This window comes from Sorex fumeus, unplaced genomic scaffold (assembly GCF_029834395.1).
Source record: "Sorex fumeus unplaced genomic scaffold, SorFum_2.1 ptg000128l, whole genome shotgun sequence".
Taxonomy (NCBI): domain Eukaryota; kingdom Metazoa; phylum Chordata; class Mammalia; order Eulipotyphla; family Soricidae; genus Sorex; species Sorex fumeus.
In genome coordinates, this window is record NW_026606185.1 from 13,944,481 (window position 1) to 13,963,647 (window position 19,167).

Genomic DNA, 19,167 nt, shown 5'->3' on the forward strand with positions numbered 1-19,167 from the left:
AACCCAGGACCTCCCTGATGTGAAGCCTGTGCTCTACATGGAGTCACATTCCTGACCCCGCAATCAAACGTTCTTGAAGTGATCTTAGGTTCAAAAGTTTTAAATATCTCACTATGAAGTAAGTTTAATTTATTTTTAGCTGGGATTGGTTTTGTTTTCTCTTGTTTTGGTAGTACAGGGTTTTGTAGATAATTCTTATTTTGAGGTAACTTTTTTATGTTCCTAATTTACTGTGAATTTTTATTGTGAATGGGCTTTGATTTTTGCTACAATCATGTGATATTTCTCTTATAGTCTATATAATGGATTATATAAATTTACATTTTAGATTTTGAACCAGTCTTCATACCTGGGATACATCCCACTTGGTTATGAAATATCTGCATCATGTTGGATCCAATATGCTACTATTTTATTGATGATTTTTTATCTTTTAGAAGAGGGTGTTGTCAGTTATCTTTTTTATTTGCAATGTCCTAGTCTGGATTTATATTAGCGTATTGTAAGGAAATATTTGTTCTGCTGCTCTTCTGAGATTGTAAAGAACTGGTATAATTTCATACTAAAGTGTTTTCAGAATTTACTCAGAGATAAATTTACCCTGACACTTTTCATTTCGTAGGTTTGTTGGTGAATGATTTAACTTCTTTGATAAAAAGATGTACTTAGGTAACTGTTTTTTTGTGTGTGATTTTGGTAGATTATTGTTGTCCTATAATGCAGAACTTCATAACCTTGGACTCTGGACTGAACGGGACCTGGGAACAGAGATCCTCTACCTGCTTCTCCCATTCTCTGATGACTCAGGGATCAGACCTATAAGCCACACCCTGCCGGCACCAGATAATCTCCTCATCTGCCACCCTCCAGAACTCACGGATGCTTCTCCCAGACGGAAGTATAAAGTGAAGATGCTCCTCCCAGACAGAAATATAAAGTGAGGCTCCCAGAAACATGCCACTGAATATCGCGCCAGGTTGTGGGGTGGGTGAGAGCCCACCTCAAGGAACCCAGCCCTGGCAGCTGACCTCCACTACCCAAACACTGCCACGCTCCAGGATGCTTTCCAGACACATTATAAGACACTTTCTATCCATTTTCTACTATTGCTACACCATATCTGATGGAGTTCAAACAGTAGGCAACAAATCATAGAGAAAAATATATAAATATATGCCTCTTAGAAAGCCTGGCAAGCTACTGAGAGTATCCCACTCATACGGGAAGAGCCTGGAAAGCTCCTCATGGCGTATTCAATATGCCAAATATAGTAACGACAACAGGTTTCATTCCCCTGACCCTGAAAGAACCTCTAACTGTTGGGAAAAGACGAGTAAGAAGAGGTGCTAAGATCTCAGAGCTGGGAGGAACAGAGATGTTATTGGTGCCCGCTGGAGTAATTCTAAGATCAATGGGATGACATTGATACAGTGATTGCTCTCTTAGAAGTTAGTTTATTTTATCAACCTTATCACATTTTCAGGCACAGAATTATGCATAATATTTTTATTGTTCTTTTTATTTACATAGAATATTCTGTTGGGTCTTTTTTCTTTTAATTTTTTTCTTCTTTTTTTTTGGTTTGGAACCAAACGCAATTCAATTAATGCCAGGAATTTAAGCATAAATCTGAAGTGCAAACAATTAACTCATATGGTAGTAAATAAGTAAATACAAAGTAGAACAATAATCTTAGCTCGAGCTATCTGGTGAAATGTAACACAAAAGCTCAGTCACTTCCAACAATGGTTTTCTGACTGTGACCACAATGGTTATTATTTCTAGCATAGAATCATATTAAGGGGTAGGGAAAAAGTGGGCACCACTTCTCACCTAGTTCTCCCTCAGACTGTCACTCTACCTCTGCCACCATGTTGGATGCAGCAGAGATTACCCAATGACCAGTAAAGGGCAGCACTACAACTACAGCCAGACTCACCTAGCACCACCTGTGGCTCTAGTCTAGATTCTAGATTCCCCACCCCCCACACCCCCTCCACACACACACATCGAGGAATCTAGCTCTGGCAGTGGCAGTTGCAGAGGGTAATAGGACCTTCTACTGAAGGAAATGGAACGAATGAGTGGGTGAGCTGCATGGAGCCACTTGCAAAGGGGCCAAAGAGTTAAGGAAGCAACTAATTGAACAGGTGATTCTGACATCTAATTCCCGATCTGCCAGCTATATCAGGGGAAGTCATCTCTTAAAAGGAGAGAAGCCAACGGAATGGGAGGCCATAGCTTTAGTATCAAGGTGTTTTAGGAGCTTGGTGTTAAGGCACAAGGCTCCTAGTCCTTCTCTCACCCACCACCCTCTCCACTCTTTCTACTCTCACTCCTTGTGCTTCTTCTTGTGCTTCTTCTTTTTCCTCTTCTTTGATGCCTTACTGCGTTTTGGTGTGCATCTTGACCTCTTGCCTGTATCACCCTCAGCAACAGAATGACTTCATGTTTCTGTGTTTCTTTTTCTTCTTTCTTGTCTTAGAAGAATTCCTTGTAAGGTCAGGCTTCTAAAACTCTGCTGACTTTGTCTCTTTTTTCTCCTTTTCCTCAGCAGGTATCAGAAAGTATTTGGTCCCTCTTGAATGGATAAAACAATCCTTTGCAAAATGGCATTTACAACTATCCTACTTGCAGGTAGTGTTCAGGATAGCCTTGAGAGAAATCTTCTGTCCAGTGTATTCCTGGAATGACCACCTCTGCCTCTCTTCTTGCTCAGTGAAAACATTGTTGGGGTCAAGGTCTTTTCCAATCCCTTGGTTGACAACTTTCATGGAGAGAGATACTTTTATACTATCATTTTTTCATCTCTTGGTCAATAAACTTCACCCATACTTTATCTCCAACATCTATAATCTCAGAGGGCTTATCCATATGACATGATGACGCATGAATTAGATGGACCAGATCTTGCTTCTGACAGCTTGGGCTTTTCATAAAAGCTTCATAATCTATCACCATAGCAACCTCTCCTTGGAAAATAGTGTATAGGGCAGAAAAGTCCCATGGTCTCAGATCTTCCTGAATTCATGCTTAATGTTTTATGGTTCTTCCATTTCTCTTCTGCTAAAGCTTTGGCAGATATTGTCCTAGTCTACATTTGAATAGCATGTGGGCAGGATACACAAAGGCATTTTTTCTTTGTAGCCATAAATGTTATTTCTTCTTTGTAGATTACAAAAAAAATGATATCTTGTAATCTTTAATTTTAGTATTTCAAGTAACTTTATTTTCATTTCTTTGCATTTATCTCTTGAAGTTCAGTCACTAAGCAGTTTTTTTTTCCTATGATGAAGTGCAGTGATCATTCTTCTATGGAGTAATTCCTTACTGAAGAACTTTTGTCTCCCTGCCTCTGTGACACCACAAGCACCTATTTATTTTGGTTCTTGTTGTGGAGCTGGGGAGGAGGGGACCGCTGGAAATGCAAATGTTCACTTTCTTAATCTCTTTAGGATTGAATGACAACTGTGAAGCAAACAAAACAAAACTAAAGTAGAAATCTTCAGAAAAATATATTCTCTATTGAATCATCACAGTTTTCATTTTTATGACACTGTTGTTTCAAGAAAACAATTACAAAGAGCTTTCTATGGTTTACCTCTTGATTCGAGTTACAAACCAAAGTAGTAACATTTATTAAGTGCCCACATGTTCCAGATGCTTATCTAAAACCTTCACATGAACTTGTCTATGTAAATAACAAAGATACTATTTACAAAATGCTAGTGATGAAGAAGTTGAGAATAGAATGGTTGAAATGTCAGTAGACACCAACTCCAGGACCCATGTCTTAATTCATGTGCTATGCTGTCTCCTCAGATATTTAGTTAGTATATTTCACGTGCCAGGCAATCTTCTTGGAGTCAGAGATAAATGATGAAGAAAACACATATTTGCAGCATCCACAAGATTTTTAGTTTAGTGTGATGGATATAAATCAGCATGTAACCACATACATAAAATGTAAGATAGTGCTTTGAAGAAAAAGTACAGACCACTGTGAAAGAGAACCAAGAAAGTTTGGAAGAAGGGAATGGAAGCGACAAATTTTGGGGGTTAAGGAAGATTCTCCCAAGAGGTTTCTTAAAGCACTAAAGAGTTTTGGTGAAATTTTATCACCCTGTTGAACCCCTCTCTTGACATGGATGATCACTTCCTTGTAGAATGGTGAGATTCTGGTAGTGAATCTGTAATACAGTTCATGGAGGATCCTGATGTATTGAGTTTGAATGCCCTTGTTTGGCTAGGGCTTCGATGACTACTTCAGTCTCAACAGAATCAAAGGCCTTCTTTAAATCAATGAACGTCAGGCAGAATGGCATCTTGAACTCCCGAAAAACATCAATGAGCTTGGTTACTGTGTGCTGAATCCTTTTTGGAAACCAGCTTGGTTGCATGGTTGTCCTTCATCTAGTGCTCTGCTAATCCTATTCAGGATAACTCAAGTGAGCAGCTTGTAGACAACAGACAACAAGCAGATCAGGCAATAGTTGCCAAGGTCATGGATGTCTCCCTTCTTGTACAGTAATACAGTCCTGCTGGTTTTCCATTGGGATGGAAGCTTGCATTCAGACAGGTAGCATGTGAAGAGCTGAACCAGTGTATTGATGAGTACTGACGGCAGGTTCTTCAGGTGTTCAGGTCTGACCTTGTCTGGGCTGGGTGCTGTTCACTTCTTTACCGATGAAATGGCATGTTGGATTTCTGAAGGGAGAATGTTGGGAATGACATATCTATCCTGCAGAATTTGGTATGTGGGCAGGTAGACATAGTTGTCAAAGAGATCCGAGTAGAAGTCATGGATAATCTTCTTCATTGTTCTTCTGGAAGATGTGATAGATCCATTCATTTTAAAATATAAAAAGAGCATATTTTATGTCAAATGAAATCAAAATCATTTACTAGCTCCACTCCCAATGCTGATCATTGCCCTCTTTTTATCCTTTTGATTATACAAAGTATATTAGAGTGAAGATGTTTTGGCCTAGATTCTTGACTATTCTATATGGCAAAGCCATCAAACCAGATTGGACCACTTTGTTGGGCAGAATTGGTTGTTAATACATTTTATCAGCATGGCCCAACTTCTAGCAGGAGAATATTTCTAAGGAGCCATTGAAATCTTATACAGTGAGAAAACAAACCTAACTGGAAAGCAAAACACTGGTTGAGTGGTAGAAGAGCTGACAAAAGGAATCTCAGAAAATTCTCTGAGACAAAGAAGAAACACTGATTGTTAGGCCCCAAATTTTGGCTGTGAGACCTGCCAGGAATGCCTCATCTGTTTTACATCATTCCCACCCAAGGACAACAAAGCGCCTACACTGCACCAGGGTGTGAAGATAGAAACTCCATGGTTCATCATGAGTGGGGAGGACTAAGGAACCACTTGGTGTTGGGAATAGTAGAAAGGTGATAGCTTTCATTAAACTCTTAGTTTATATGTCTGGAAATTCATAACTGTTTGTGTGGTTTATTAGAAGCAAATGAGAATGTTTGAATGCACAAAAATGAACTCCTCCAAAAATGCATGTTCAAGAAAAGACCATCAGTACTTTAATTTGCTTAGTCATGGAGCAGAGCCAAAGCCTGCATCGCTCAAACCCCTAGGTGGCTCCTTACAGTAGCAGCTTCCTACAATTATCCCTGGCTAGTGGTTACAGCTGTCCTGGTTTGACTAGGGGTCATTTCCGCAGGAGGTGATGAGCCTGCTACACACACTGGGATCTTCTAGCAAGATGTAGTCTCATAAAGCAGCAGGTCTTTTCTTCCAGCGGGACTATTTCTGTGATTGATTTGCATTTCTGAATGTTCCTTTTAAGAAGCTGGTCTCTTGGAGAGTCTGATCCTTTGCTCCATTGCTCACCTGCTTCCCTAGACTCTCTTCTCATCATCATCATTAGGCCCCCTCAATCCCTCTTACACACCATTTGCATTAGGTTTCCCACTCAGGCTACTGGGGATCCTGGCTGAGTCAAAGAATCAGAGTTTCTTGTTCTTCCTGATAAGGTATCATTCTCAGCCTGGCCTAAGAGGGGTCCATTTCCCAGACTCTGAGTCTGGTATCTCAAGTTTACCACTTTATCCTTGTGCCAAAAACAATTGTTCAGGGAAATAGTCCCTCTAGGAACTGCCTTGCTAATGGGACCAAGTATTGACAGCATATCGATCAAGTCTCCTTTTCGACTACACAGTGTTTACTTGATCCCTGGAAAATATTGCTTCCCGCTCTCCAGACTTTTCTACCTACCATTTTAGCATCTTTCTTTAGATCTGTTACTGTCTTCAATCATTACTGTCATATCATGCTGGCCTTTGCCTTATTTTGCATATTTAAGATGACACGCACAACTCTGACTTCCATCAGTCTGTTGATGACTTCAAAGGTGCCCTAATAGGTGGGAAAATAAACCTTAATCTCTGCATATATACTAGGGTGGGAAAAAACAAGGTGTGCATATACAAAATACTTCAATAGGTTGGAATTTCACTGGTTTTCCACTTCTGGAACAAAACTATTTAAACCCTATTTTATCAAGAAATGAGGAAAAAAACTCATTTATTTATCTACTGGGGTGTCATATTAGTGGTGTTCAGAGTTTATTGCTTGGGGGTACTCAGGGAAACATACCATGTTCCTGGGGACTGAACGCAGGTCTCCCACATGCTGAGCATGTGCTCCAGTCCATTGACTTATCTCTTTGACTCCAGGAAGAATATTTTCAATGTATAAATTTACCTCTTGAAAGGTATGTTATATATATTAAAGCAAACAAGAATCTTCAAACTGCTTTCACAGAGTATGACTTATAAGATAATATATGTACCTACAGAGAGTGCATCTACTTGTACAGAAAAGATAATTCAGTGTTTGGCTCTTAGTAAGTTGGTAAGATAAAAACTTTTGTCTGGCTTTATTCCTATCTAATCTCCATGAATGATTTGCAAATTAATGAGATAATGTCTGAGAAGCACTCTGCGCTCTTAAGAGAAAGGAACCAGATAAATGCAAGGTATCATCATTATAGTGACTACATTCTGCTTAACTCTCACACTTCCGCAAAAATTATCAAGCTGCTTCTTTCTTCCCAGTAGCCCTTTACCTAAGTAGCCAACTCCTTATTTTCTGTATAGATTTTGAATTTACTGTTCTTCCTGGTCAAACTTCACCTTTAGTATTTTAACAGAAATGAAGATGCAAACAAATTACTAATAAGAAGTAGTTCATCTTAGGTCATATGGAGTCTAAGTACACAAACTGGGGTTTAGATGTAGATCTGTTTAATTTCAAATTTCAAATTGTTTGTACTCACCTCCCCTCCCTCACCATAAACACACACAAACCAATGCATGCATACTCTTGTTTCTTCTTCTTTATAAGAAATAGTTTCCTGAAGAGATAAATCAAAGGGCTGAAGTTATCTTGCATGCTGAAGGCCAGGTTTTGACCCCCAGCACCACACAGTCCCCTAGCACCTCTGGGAGATACTCCTGGCACTGAGCCAGGAGTAATCCTAAGTCCTGTCAGGTGTGTCCCCAAATAGAATTAACATCGTTAACCTCTTTGATTTCATTGTGGAGAAACCGGAAAAAAAAAAACCTGAAGCTTATTTTTGTTGAATACCAATTCCTACTGTTATGCTATTGTAGTAAGGGCTTAGGAGTAGAGCAGTTCACCTAGAAATGTGGTTTCAGTCACTTTCAACAAATTCTTTCGTCAATTAAAGGAGCTCCAATAAAGAACAATTGTATTTACAGAAATGGGACAATAGATGTTGTAGTAATTTTTTTTTGAGGTGGGGACCACAGCTAGTGATGTTCAGAGGTTACTCCAGGCTCTACACCCAAGAATTACTTCTGGCTGTGCTTGAGGAACCCTATGGGATGCTGGGAAATTGAACCCATGTTGGTCATATGCATGGCAAATGCCCTACCCACTCTACTGAGATGAATCTTAAAGTCCCAGGAAGGATATGGGTGCTGAGATGGAGAACACAGTTAAAGCACCCAACAGATTATAGTAAGTGCTGGTGTGTGGCAGATACTAAGGTTGTTGTGCTGGAACCACTTGTAGGATACTATATTTTTGAATAAAATCATCTCAGGATACAGGAGAGAATTTCCTGGGACTCAGACTTTCAATGAGGAAAGATACTCGAAACATATATCTTTGAGAGCAGAATTAGTAACTTTATAGTTGGAGTTAAAGTGGATGGATTATGACTGATTGCAGCCTGCGGGTGAGTGGAATTCCTCTTGAAAAAGAGTCAGATGTTCTGGTGCACTAATACTAAGACCCGTACTTGGACACGAAGTTGGAGAATAGGATCTGAGGAAGGTGCCAAGGAAGACCCTTTATCCAAGGTCAGTTTGCATGGATGCATGATGCATCATCTGATAAGACACTTAGTCTCCACCCACTTCAAAAGACACTGTTCTTGATTTAATACTCAGCTCCTCTTGTCTCTGAATGTTTAATGATTTTACATTTGAATTTCAGTTTTTCAAGTGAAATTTATAGGACTGCGTGGACAGAAATGATGCAAATAATGTGCAGACTCATTTGTTTTATGCTCCATTTTACTTTTATTTTTTAATGGCTGTTAGCAATGTTATGGAATTTCAGAGATTCATCTTTAGATGTTAGTCTCAGGAGTCTCCAACCAAAGATGACGTGTCCTCCCATCACCAAAATAACCCATCTACTCATTCCTTCCAACCACCCTCTGTCCTATTGTAACTAGAATAATTTTAATGATATAAGGAGTTAGTTTTACTATTTCCTCTATTTCCTCTTCTATTTTGTTTGCTTTTATTATTCATTTACACGCATGCATGAAAATGAATAACTTTCATTTTCTGAATTGTTTCACATACTATAATTGCTTCAAGTACCATCCATTTCCCCCCAAAAGGACAGTTTCAACATTTTTATGACCAGTTTACATCCCATTGAGTATCCAGTCATTTATCAATGGACATTTAAATTGATATCATGTTTTGACTATCGTGAATAATGCTGCTATGAACACAGGGGTACAAATATGTTTTCAAATTAGTGTTTTCATATCCTTTGGATGAATTACTAGGAGTGACTGATGAATCACATGGAGTTTCCTTTTTTAAAGGCATCCAGAGACTGAACTAATTTACCTGTTTACCAACAGTGTTATTATCACCATTATCTTTTTATCTAGTTCTTACTCTGGAGAACCTGGCAGGCTACCAAAAGTATCCTGCCCACACGGCAGAGTCTGGCAAACTCCCTGTGGCATATTCAATATGCCAAAAACCAGTAACAACGATGGGTCTCATTCGCCTGACCCTGAAAAAGCCTCGAATGTGGCACTTTCTAAAATCTCAGGGCTAAGACGAAGGAGACGTTACTGGTGCCTGCTCGAGGAAATTGATGAAAAACAGGATGACAGTGATACAGTGATACCAACAGTATACTAGAGTGTGATGTTACTGATATCAAAAGCACAAACTACCCTATGAAGACATATGCATAACAGGTAGGCATGCTTCCTACATGCCAGGTGACAAGGATGAAGTGACACTGAAAAATCTCTAGCGCCTAAATTCGAATGTAAAGATTTCCACAAATGACTAATGGATCCCATTTCCCATATGCTTGCTTTGCTTGCTTATTCTTTTGACTTTCCTGCGCTAGATAACCATAGAAGGAAAGAGAAATAGACCATTCAAAGTAACTATTCCTTTTAATTCTTTTTGTTTGTTTGTTTATGAAAGTGGAGAGGTTTGGCAGCATGTGTACCAAAAAGTGAAGTTGAAACAGCTGAATTGACTTTCGTTCAGCATGCCAACCTTTCCACTAAGAACAGCATTCACATGCATGTAGTCTACAAAATATGAACTTTGTTATTTCAATGATACTACATTTGAGTCAGTTGTTCTTATAGTTGCATTTGAAACTGAGATTAGGTAATATAAATATTGTGGGGCTGGAGCAATAGCACAGCATGTAGGACATCTGCCTTGCACGCAGCCAACATGGCCGACCCGAGTTCGATTCCTCCGCCCCTCTCGGAGAGCCCGGCAAGCTACCGAGAGTATTCGATATGCCAGACACAGTAACAACAAAGTCTCCAATGGAGACGTTACTGGGCCCGCTCGAGTATTTGTGGCTAAATTATACTAATAACAACAATCCTTTCCTTTACATTGAGCAACATCAACTGGTAAAATTTTTTAAATGGCATGGCAATTTGAAAATAAAACTGTGGTAGAAACAAAAAATTTTATGTTCTAGTACTGTCAGTAGCATTACTTTTTTTTTTGTTTGTTTGCTTTTTGGGTCCCACCTGGCAATGCACAGAGGCTCATGCACTCATAAATTACTCCTAGCGGTGCTCAGGGGACCATATGGGATGCTGGGAATCAAACTCAAGTTGACCACTTGCAGGACAAATGCTCTACCCTATGTGCTATCACTTCAAACCCCCTGTAGCACTACTTTATGAAGCAAATATTAAATATTAAAAAAATAAGTAATTTATTAATATTTATTAAGCAAATATTAAATATTAAAAAATAAGTAAATTTATTAATTAAAATTTACATTTAAATTTTGCACAAGAGCTTGCAAATTATGTACTAGCCTCGAACCTAGATGAAGTGAGAGACTGACTATCCTAAGGGATTTTTAGGAACATCTTTTATTTTAGGGAAGCATAACATAATATTGAACGATCGGTTTGAGGCTCTTCATGTTCCTAGAACGAACAGACGCCATTGGGCTACACTAGCATGCAACAGGGACAAATAGAGACGTTACTGGTGCCCGCTCGAGCAAATTGACGATTAACAGGAAGTCAAGTGATCATGTGATAACATAATATAAATATTAGAAATTTATATTATGGTATGACATTTGTCTTTAATTTGGTAGAATGCTTTGTCTTTGAAATATCTATTTTTCCACTTTTTACACAGAATGCAAAAAAGGTATTTCCCCCATATGGAAAAGGAAGAGAAAGAAAAACAGGACTGACCAGTTAGAAATGAAGATGAAAACCTTGTTCTGTTAAGGGATTCTGACCTGGAGATCTTTCCTCAGGTTGGTGGGAGAAGGAAAGGAGCCATTTCCCCAGATCTGCAAAGAAATAAGCAACACAATTATGTGAAAGACTTAAAAGAATCTTGGAAAATCTTGGAAAAACCCATGATGTGATCTTTGGGCAAATCTGAGGAAGTTTCTCACAGGCCCCTTGGAGAGAAGAGATTGAACTTTTTGGAGTCAGGAAGTTTATCTACAACATCTGCTTTGCTTGTTTGGCTAGTGTGGAGAGCATTGCTCATATCCACCAAATGCCTTCCAGCTACTGAAAAATAAATGGACAACATGAATCAATTCTAGACCTAAAGACCAACATCTCATCGACTATCATATCACCGCGGGACAAAGAACAAACATAAATTTGCTCTCTGTCCATAAAGTTTGAAAAGAAAGTATATTACATTTAATGAAACCCCAGGTGGGGAGAAAATTCCACAAAATCCAGAAAGGCTAAGTGACTTATTTAGTGTCATTTCAGCAAGAGATTGCCAGAACTGCAACCTAAGAACCCAGGTCTTCAGACTCCACAGGGATTTCTTAGTGAGTCTCCATTCTGCAGTGTACTGCAGCAGCCAGCGGCTCACAGACAAAGCAGTGTGGGCCAGGAAACTCCCCAGATTTCAGTGGTGACATCCTTACTTCTCCAGTGCCTGCTATATCAATCATTCTGTCTGTAGTGAAAAAGTGTTAAATCGCTGATGCCTCTAAAATAAGTTTATTACTGTCATAATTGAATCTAAACTATAGAAAGTATATGAATTCTAAACTGTGCAATTTGGAAAACTGTGAAGGTCCTGGTGAAGGAATATGAAAATTTACTATGAACTGCCCATAATTCCTTGATCGCATCATGCTTTCCTTTGGATGCTGATTGTTCTTCCTGCCTCTTAATATCATTCTCTGTATCCTCACCTAAATCATTCTTTTATTCATTCAACAAGTATTTATAGTGTCAGTTATGGACCTCATTCTGGGTTACATACTGTAACAATGGTGTGGCAACAATCAAAATAAAGTCCCCACATTAAGGAACTCAGAATCTGAAAAATCCGTACTCACCCTTTAAGATGCAAATAACTGTTACCTTCTTTAGTAATCTGCCCTTGAACTCCCTCGAAATAGATTAGGTTCCATATATATGCTCACCTTATAATTCCTAATACTACTTTAGAGTTCTTAATATAGCACTGTAGCACTGTCCTCCCCTTGTTCATTGATTTGCTCGAGTGGGCACCAGTAATGTCTGTATTAATATATATGGCTATTTATTTGATTATTTATCATTTTTTGATTACTGTTTGTTTTTCGGGGGAGGGTCACACCTGGCGATGCTCAGGGCTTACTTTCAGCTCTGCACTGAGAAATCACTCCTGGCGGTACTTGGGGGAACTTGTGCAATGCTGGGGATCGAACATGGGTGGGTCACGTGCAAGGCAAATGCCTTTCTCACTATACTATCTCTCTGGCCCAATTACTGTTAACCTTGCCTTATTAGTCACTTCAGAAGTTCATTGAGTGGCTCTGGTTAGCTTTGTCATGGTTGCATTTCTACGTCTATGGGTATTTCAGTACATGTAATGTGTGTGTGTGTGTGTGTGTGTGTGTGTGTGTGTGTGTGTGTGTGTTTGTGATCAATTCCTTTGTACTCTGAATATTTTTAGTTTTTCAATATACTTTTAGCCAAAAGATGGCACTGCAGGAGAAAAAGTGAATTATGTTTCTACAAGTTGACTCAACAGTGGATGAATGAGATCCACGAGTCCTCCTGAAAGGCTAATATTAACAAGTTAGAACAGGGAAATTCCAAAATTTTTATGTGTCATGACATGCAAACATCTAACTGAAATTTCTTAAGACTAATGAATGACAATCACTTTAGGTTACTAAGAATAGTAACATGTCTTAGCCAAGATTAGGAAGATCTTGTATTCCAACAAATACAACTATTTTTCAAATAAATTTGAAGCATGTACTGAGTCATATATATCTACTAGGATATAAACAAGGTTTATTTTATACTTATAGAAAAAGTATAGGTAAGGGTATAGCTATAGGTAAAGAATATCGCTTGTAATTTTTTAATAAAAATTTTTAATAATGTAGGAGTACTGCTATTTATTCAGCCATTGATTAAGTTGATTGAATTGAGCATGAACTCCACAGCTTGTAATTTTAAAAATTTTATTCATTTAGTTTTGTTTAGCTTTTTTTGAATACTACATTTTGCCCATAATTGTTTCCCAACTTTTAGTTCTCATCTTTCAGTCTTCCCCAGAGTTTGATAAGACTTTATAGATAAAGTTATTTTAAAAGTAGCCCCTTCCAATATTTTAGAAACTAATGTACAAAGCATAACAAGACAACCCATATGATAAAAATCTGCTCTTTGTGTTGGCTATTAATAATAAATGGTGGTTTCCGTATTTTAGTGTAAGCCATCTGTGTGCCTTGATGCCCAAGGCAAATCACCTACTTCAACAGAGTACCTACCCCATGAATTATAATCACAATCTCTTCCTTTATGTGCTAACCTTACATAAACCAAATAAATTTTACATGCTTCTGTAGTTTGACATGGGGTCTTTTTTACTTCTGGACACCTGTGTGTGAGGGGGGAGAGGTTTAGAAAAATAAGCACATAAACATGCCAGTGGCAATTTTTTCCAAGGTTCTTGAACAGTGAAGAATAGTCAGCTTCAAATTCTGGATTATGTTATAACTCACAAATTGTATTTCAGGCAATAACATAAACTTAACCCATCCAATGAGATTATTATGCTCAAGGGCTAGATGTGAGCTAGTGAAGTAGAGACTATTGAAAGGCCATTGTATGTTCTCATTGTAGAGCACTAATAGGAAAGGTTTTATGGTTATATCTCTTTAGCAGACATATAATAAGACTGTGTCTCCTGTAGATTATTAGAAGTGTCATCTAGGTTCTTGGAATCTGAAGGCCTGAAAAAATATTTCTTTTAAATACATTAAATTGACAGTTTTAAAACAATTATAATCACAGAATGTATTAGCACAAAGAGAAAGCCTTCTCCTTTGCTCCCAAGTTTCTTTTCCAGGAGTCAAAAATTTGGGCCAGAGCTATAATATAGTGGGTATGGTGCTTGCTCTGCATGCAGATGACCCAGGTTCAATCCCTGGCATCCCATATGGCTCCCCTGTGTACCACCAGGAGTAATTTTTGAGTGCAGAGCCAGGAATAACTGCTGAGCATTGCTAAGTGTGGCCCAAAAACAAAACAAAAAAAAACCTCTATGTGGATCCTAATAAAAATAGCCTCCAGTAAATATTGTGGCTTTTGACAGAGAAAATTATAAATGAAAATATGAAAATGTTCATTTCATATGAATTCTAGTCCACGTATAAGGAAAGCATTCTTTACCAAATGCTAGAAAATGGTTTTTTTTTTTTAAATTTTTATTAGTGAAACACCATGAGGTACAGTTGTAGACTTACAAATTTTTGTGCTTGGGTTTCAGTTATACAGTGATCCAGTACCCATCTCTCCACCAGTGCCCATAGAAAATGTTCTTAAGTTGGTAAGAGACACCACTATCTCCACTGGCTAGATGGTGTCAATAGATTTGGGCAGATTACACTGAAAAAGAAAATGCGAGTTTGACATTCAACAAAAAAGATCCTATAGCAGATAATGTTTTGTAAGATTGCCATTTGAGAAAATAGCCAGCCCTGAAATCTTTCAAATGATGCTAACAAAATATTTTAGAAGATGGTAATTGACATAGTGTGAAACATGGCATGAACGTGGAAATAAGTGTTTGCATTAAGAGAAAATTCACACTTGGAACAGAGGCAATGTTCCTGAATGAATGAGTGAACTGGTGTAACATTAAACCAAATTCAGAAAAGAGAAAATCTAAACAGGGGAGGTAAAACCCTTACAAAGCACAGTGACATACTCTTGAATGATTGAAACGCAAGTACAGTAAAATGTTGACTAATGGGCTTTGCCAGTTTTTAAACGTATTGCTAGAAGCCAGTCCATCTTTCTGGCTATCTGAGTAGTTTGCTGTGTTTTAGCATAATAGTTTCAGGAATGTAAGACCAATTTTTTTCTAATAATAATAATAGCTAGTATTAATTATTCATGGAATAATTAATATGATCACCATGCACAAGGCACTTCTTTAAACCTTATACACATTGTTTTTATGGGTGTAACACTATTAGATAGGTTTTATTACCTTTCTCAACCCACAGATGAGGAATAAGAAGCACTCAAGACTAAATAATGATCAAGAGACCATTGATTGTCCATGTAGATGCAAAGAGCCTCAGGTGCTTAATTCATTTTCTATGTATAACTTAGTACTCACTAAATTTCAAAACAATAAGATAGATTTCCTCCCTCAAAGGATTTTTTCTTCTTACCAGATTTTGGATATTTGTGTTTAGAATGAGAATGAAGGTATCCAGATAAGCTGAACTCCTAAAAAAGAGAACAGATATTCTGGAAAGCCTATTATAGCACCAGATACTAGACTCAGCTTAGAGATATATTAGGGAGGAAATTGCCTTTGTAAAGACAATGCTTCCTAGTTACTGATTTGTTTGCTTTAGTCAACAGACTGAAAACATTAAGTTTAGACAAGTGGATTTGAAAACTAACATGTTTTCCTTAATTCTAATATGTAAATGAGGACAGCACCACTGCAAATCCAAGGATGAAAATATCAGGCGTGGAGGGAACATTGAGATGTTATAACAATCTAATTATACTATACAGCCAGAATAGAGAACCATATACAAGTGTAGTCAATTAGGGCTCCTCTGAGTATGCTTGTTGATAAGTATAATCAATGGGATCCAGGTCTTAAAATCTATAAAAATCAAACAGTTAAATATGGCATAGAAAGCAAGATGTCTATTTCTAACAGCTGTCTGCTTTAAATGAGACCCATTGTATTTACTGAGTCTTCAGTGCCACCCTCAGGAATGTCATACGGCGACTGGAATGGGAATAAATGGGAGTGAAGATAGACAGTAGGCAACTACACCACCTCCGCTTTGCTGATGACATCATTCTAATAACACCAAACATTTTTAGCCAAGCGGCACAAATGCTGGCCGACTTCGACTGTGAGTGTGGAAAGGTTGGACTACAGCTGAATCTCATGAAGACAATGTTTATGAGAAACAGTCTCATCCTGACGTTCCATTCGCTCTCAACGGAACGAACATTTCCGAATGCAACAGTTATGTGTACCTATGTCAAGAAGTCAACATGACAAATGATCTGGCACCTGAGTTGCGCAGGAGGGAGAGAGCAGCTTGAAACGCCTTCAAGAGCGTCAAAGAAATAGCTAAGAGAATGAAGAACCTCTGACTCCAGGCACATCTCTTTGATTCCACTGTTCTTCCTGCATTAACATACGCCTCAGAGACCTGGACCCTATGAAAACAGGATGAGAACGCTATTTGGGTCTCCCAAAGAGGAATAGAAAGAGCTATGCTTGAAGTATCACGCTTCACTCAAATGAGAGAAAGACTACAGAGTTCCAACCTCTGTCAATGGTCAAGAATCAGGGACACTGTCTCGTTTGCCAAGGCATCAAAAATCAGATGGGTGGACACGTGATGAAATTTGGAGATGACCGCTTGACTAGAGCCGTTACTGACTGGATTCCATGGGACGTCAAAAGATCGTGTGGCCGCCCACCTACGAGATGGTCTGACTTCTTTGTCAAGACCCTAGACAATCGGTTTGAGGCTCTTTGTGTTCCTAGAACGAGCACATGCCATTGTGCTACACTAGCACGCAACAGGGACAAATGGAGATGTTACTGGCAGCCACTTGAGCAAATAGATGAGTAATGGGATGTCAAGCAATCAAGTGATCAAGTCTGCTTCAATTATTTTGAAAAAAAAAGGTATATTATTAACAAATACAGGACATACCTATGAGGACCATGCCAGAATGTTCTAAGAAAACTAATGATTTTTATACTGGATAGCTAACGGTCTTTGTGACTTCCTGAGAAAGGTGTGTGTGTGTGTGTGTGTGTGTGTGCGCGCGCACGCATGTGCGCGTGTGTGTGTGTGCATGTGTGTGTGTGCGTTGTGTCAGAGAGAGAGAGATAATCTATGAACATTATGAGTATCAAAATGTTAGTTTTGGGGATGGAGGTTCAAATTTATTTCATCCTTCTACAAAATATAAACCATCTCATGGTAATTGATAATTGATTTCTTGACAATTGAAGTTCACATGTTCTCTTCTCATTCTGCAGTCGCGCTCCTGAATAGAGGGATTCAGATAAACTGATGGCACCAACACATCTCTACCTGGTCTAAGTTTAAATGTGTCTTTACAAGATTCTGCTGCTTCTAATCTTCATAAGAAGTGACGGCTCACAGAAAGTTGTTTTCTAAGACTTTGTGAAGAGATCTTACCTCAATATTTAAACTACTTTTTAAAGTCTCTCTCTATAAAAGACTCCAGTTTAACAAATAAATCAGATTTTCCCATTGTCCCCATCAATCTTAGTCAGAATGATGGTGTGAAATTGATTCCTGTCTTCATCATACTGGAGTGTCAACTTCCTTTGGACCAGAGACTCTGAACTGACCAGCAACTTGCCTCCACTCTCTGACAACCCTGAAACTACATTTTTCTAGACCTAGTGCAAGAGGTTACTAAGGCAGGTGACAAACCTGATAAAAAAAAAAAAACTCCACTGTATCCCAATTACCATCACCCCAGCATTTGGGATAGATAAGGGACCACAGTGACAAAGATTGTTGGAAATAATCACGCTGAGAACAGGTAAAGGAATGAACAGGATAATCTCTCAGGACCAGGATTGCAAACCATGGTCCATGGGATAATGAACAGGATAATCTCTCAGGACCAGGATTGCAAACCATGGGAGGGAGGAAGAGGGAGAGAGAGAGAGAAAGAGAGAGATGGAGATGGAGAGAGAGATGGAGAGAGATGAGAGAGATAGAGAGGCAGAGAAAGAGAGCTGGAGAGAGAATGAGAGAGCCATAGAGGCAGGCTGGGGGTAGGGTGGCAGGAGGGAAACAGGGGACATTGGTGGTGGGAAATGTACACTGGTGGAAGGACGGATGTTGGAATACTGTATGACTGAAACCTGACTGTGATCAGCTTTGTAAATCTCTATCTCACATTGATTCGATTAAAAAACCAAAAACCAAAAACCCACCTCCACTGGACCATACCAGGTGCAGCAAATCTGCACGTAGATTTCTGTTCATGGACAGATTCAGAATTTTCCAGAGTCCCTTCTAAGTTGACAGGTCTCACCAGGTAAAAGTACGGTGAGGCTCAGGGTCTGCATGCGCGGAAGTGGCTCCACTAGGACCTGGTACAAGGGACAGTCTCGCCCTTCCTTGCGACCCTGAATGACTGCGTTCTTACTGGTTCATAAAAGGTCTGGGGAAGCTTAGGGCCACAGCATGTAGCGGGAGTGAAGGAGCGAGGACCTTCTGCGTGCAGGCCCAGCCCCGAGCCAGAGGCAGGGTCTGCGGGCGCCCGTGGAGGGCAGGGCGGGCCCACGCGCCGCCCACTGGCCCGGGCGCGCCTCTCCGGGGTGAGTCCCAAAGTTTCGCTGACGGTGGAGCGCGCCCGCCAGGGCCAGGCTGCTCGGTGGCGGGCTGGGGGCGCGCTGGCATCCGGGTGGCCTCTGCTTCCTCGTCTCTCCTTTCCGGAGGCTGCAGCAGGGAGGACGCCCCCGGGGTCCCGGTGCCTGGAGGGAGGCGGGCTCGGCCGCCGCTGGGCATGGTTCTGCGTGCACGGCGGCGGGCGACCTGGGCTCTCGGACCCGGAGCCGGGACGCGGAGAGGCTGAGCGCCGCTTGACTGCGCCCGACGCCCGGGAGCCGCGCTCGCCCGCTCCGCTTTGCTCGGCGTCCAGGACCCTCCCTAGTGACCCACCGGAGAAGCCGCAGCGGGATCGGGACTGGACACTCGATGGGCCGGCCCGAGTGGGTCCGGCGCCTGCACGGGGGCTCGCGGCGCGCTTGCTGAGAGCGGCGGGCCCAGGACAGCGTACGGCGGGGCCCAGCCCAAGAGATGCTCCACGGCCGCCC

General features: G+C 40.0%; 1 pseudogene; it reads right to left on the reverse strand.

The window, feature by feature from the left end:
- Positions 1-2,332: 2,332 nt before the first annotated feature.
- On the reverse strand, positions 2,333-3,031 carry LOC130045438 (zinc finger CCHC domain-containing protein 17-like; annotated as a pseudogene).
- Between the last annotated feature and the right edge of the window lie 16,136 nt (positions 3,032-19,167).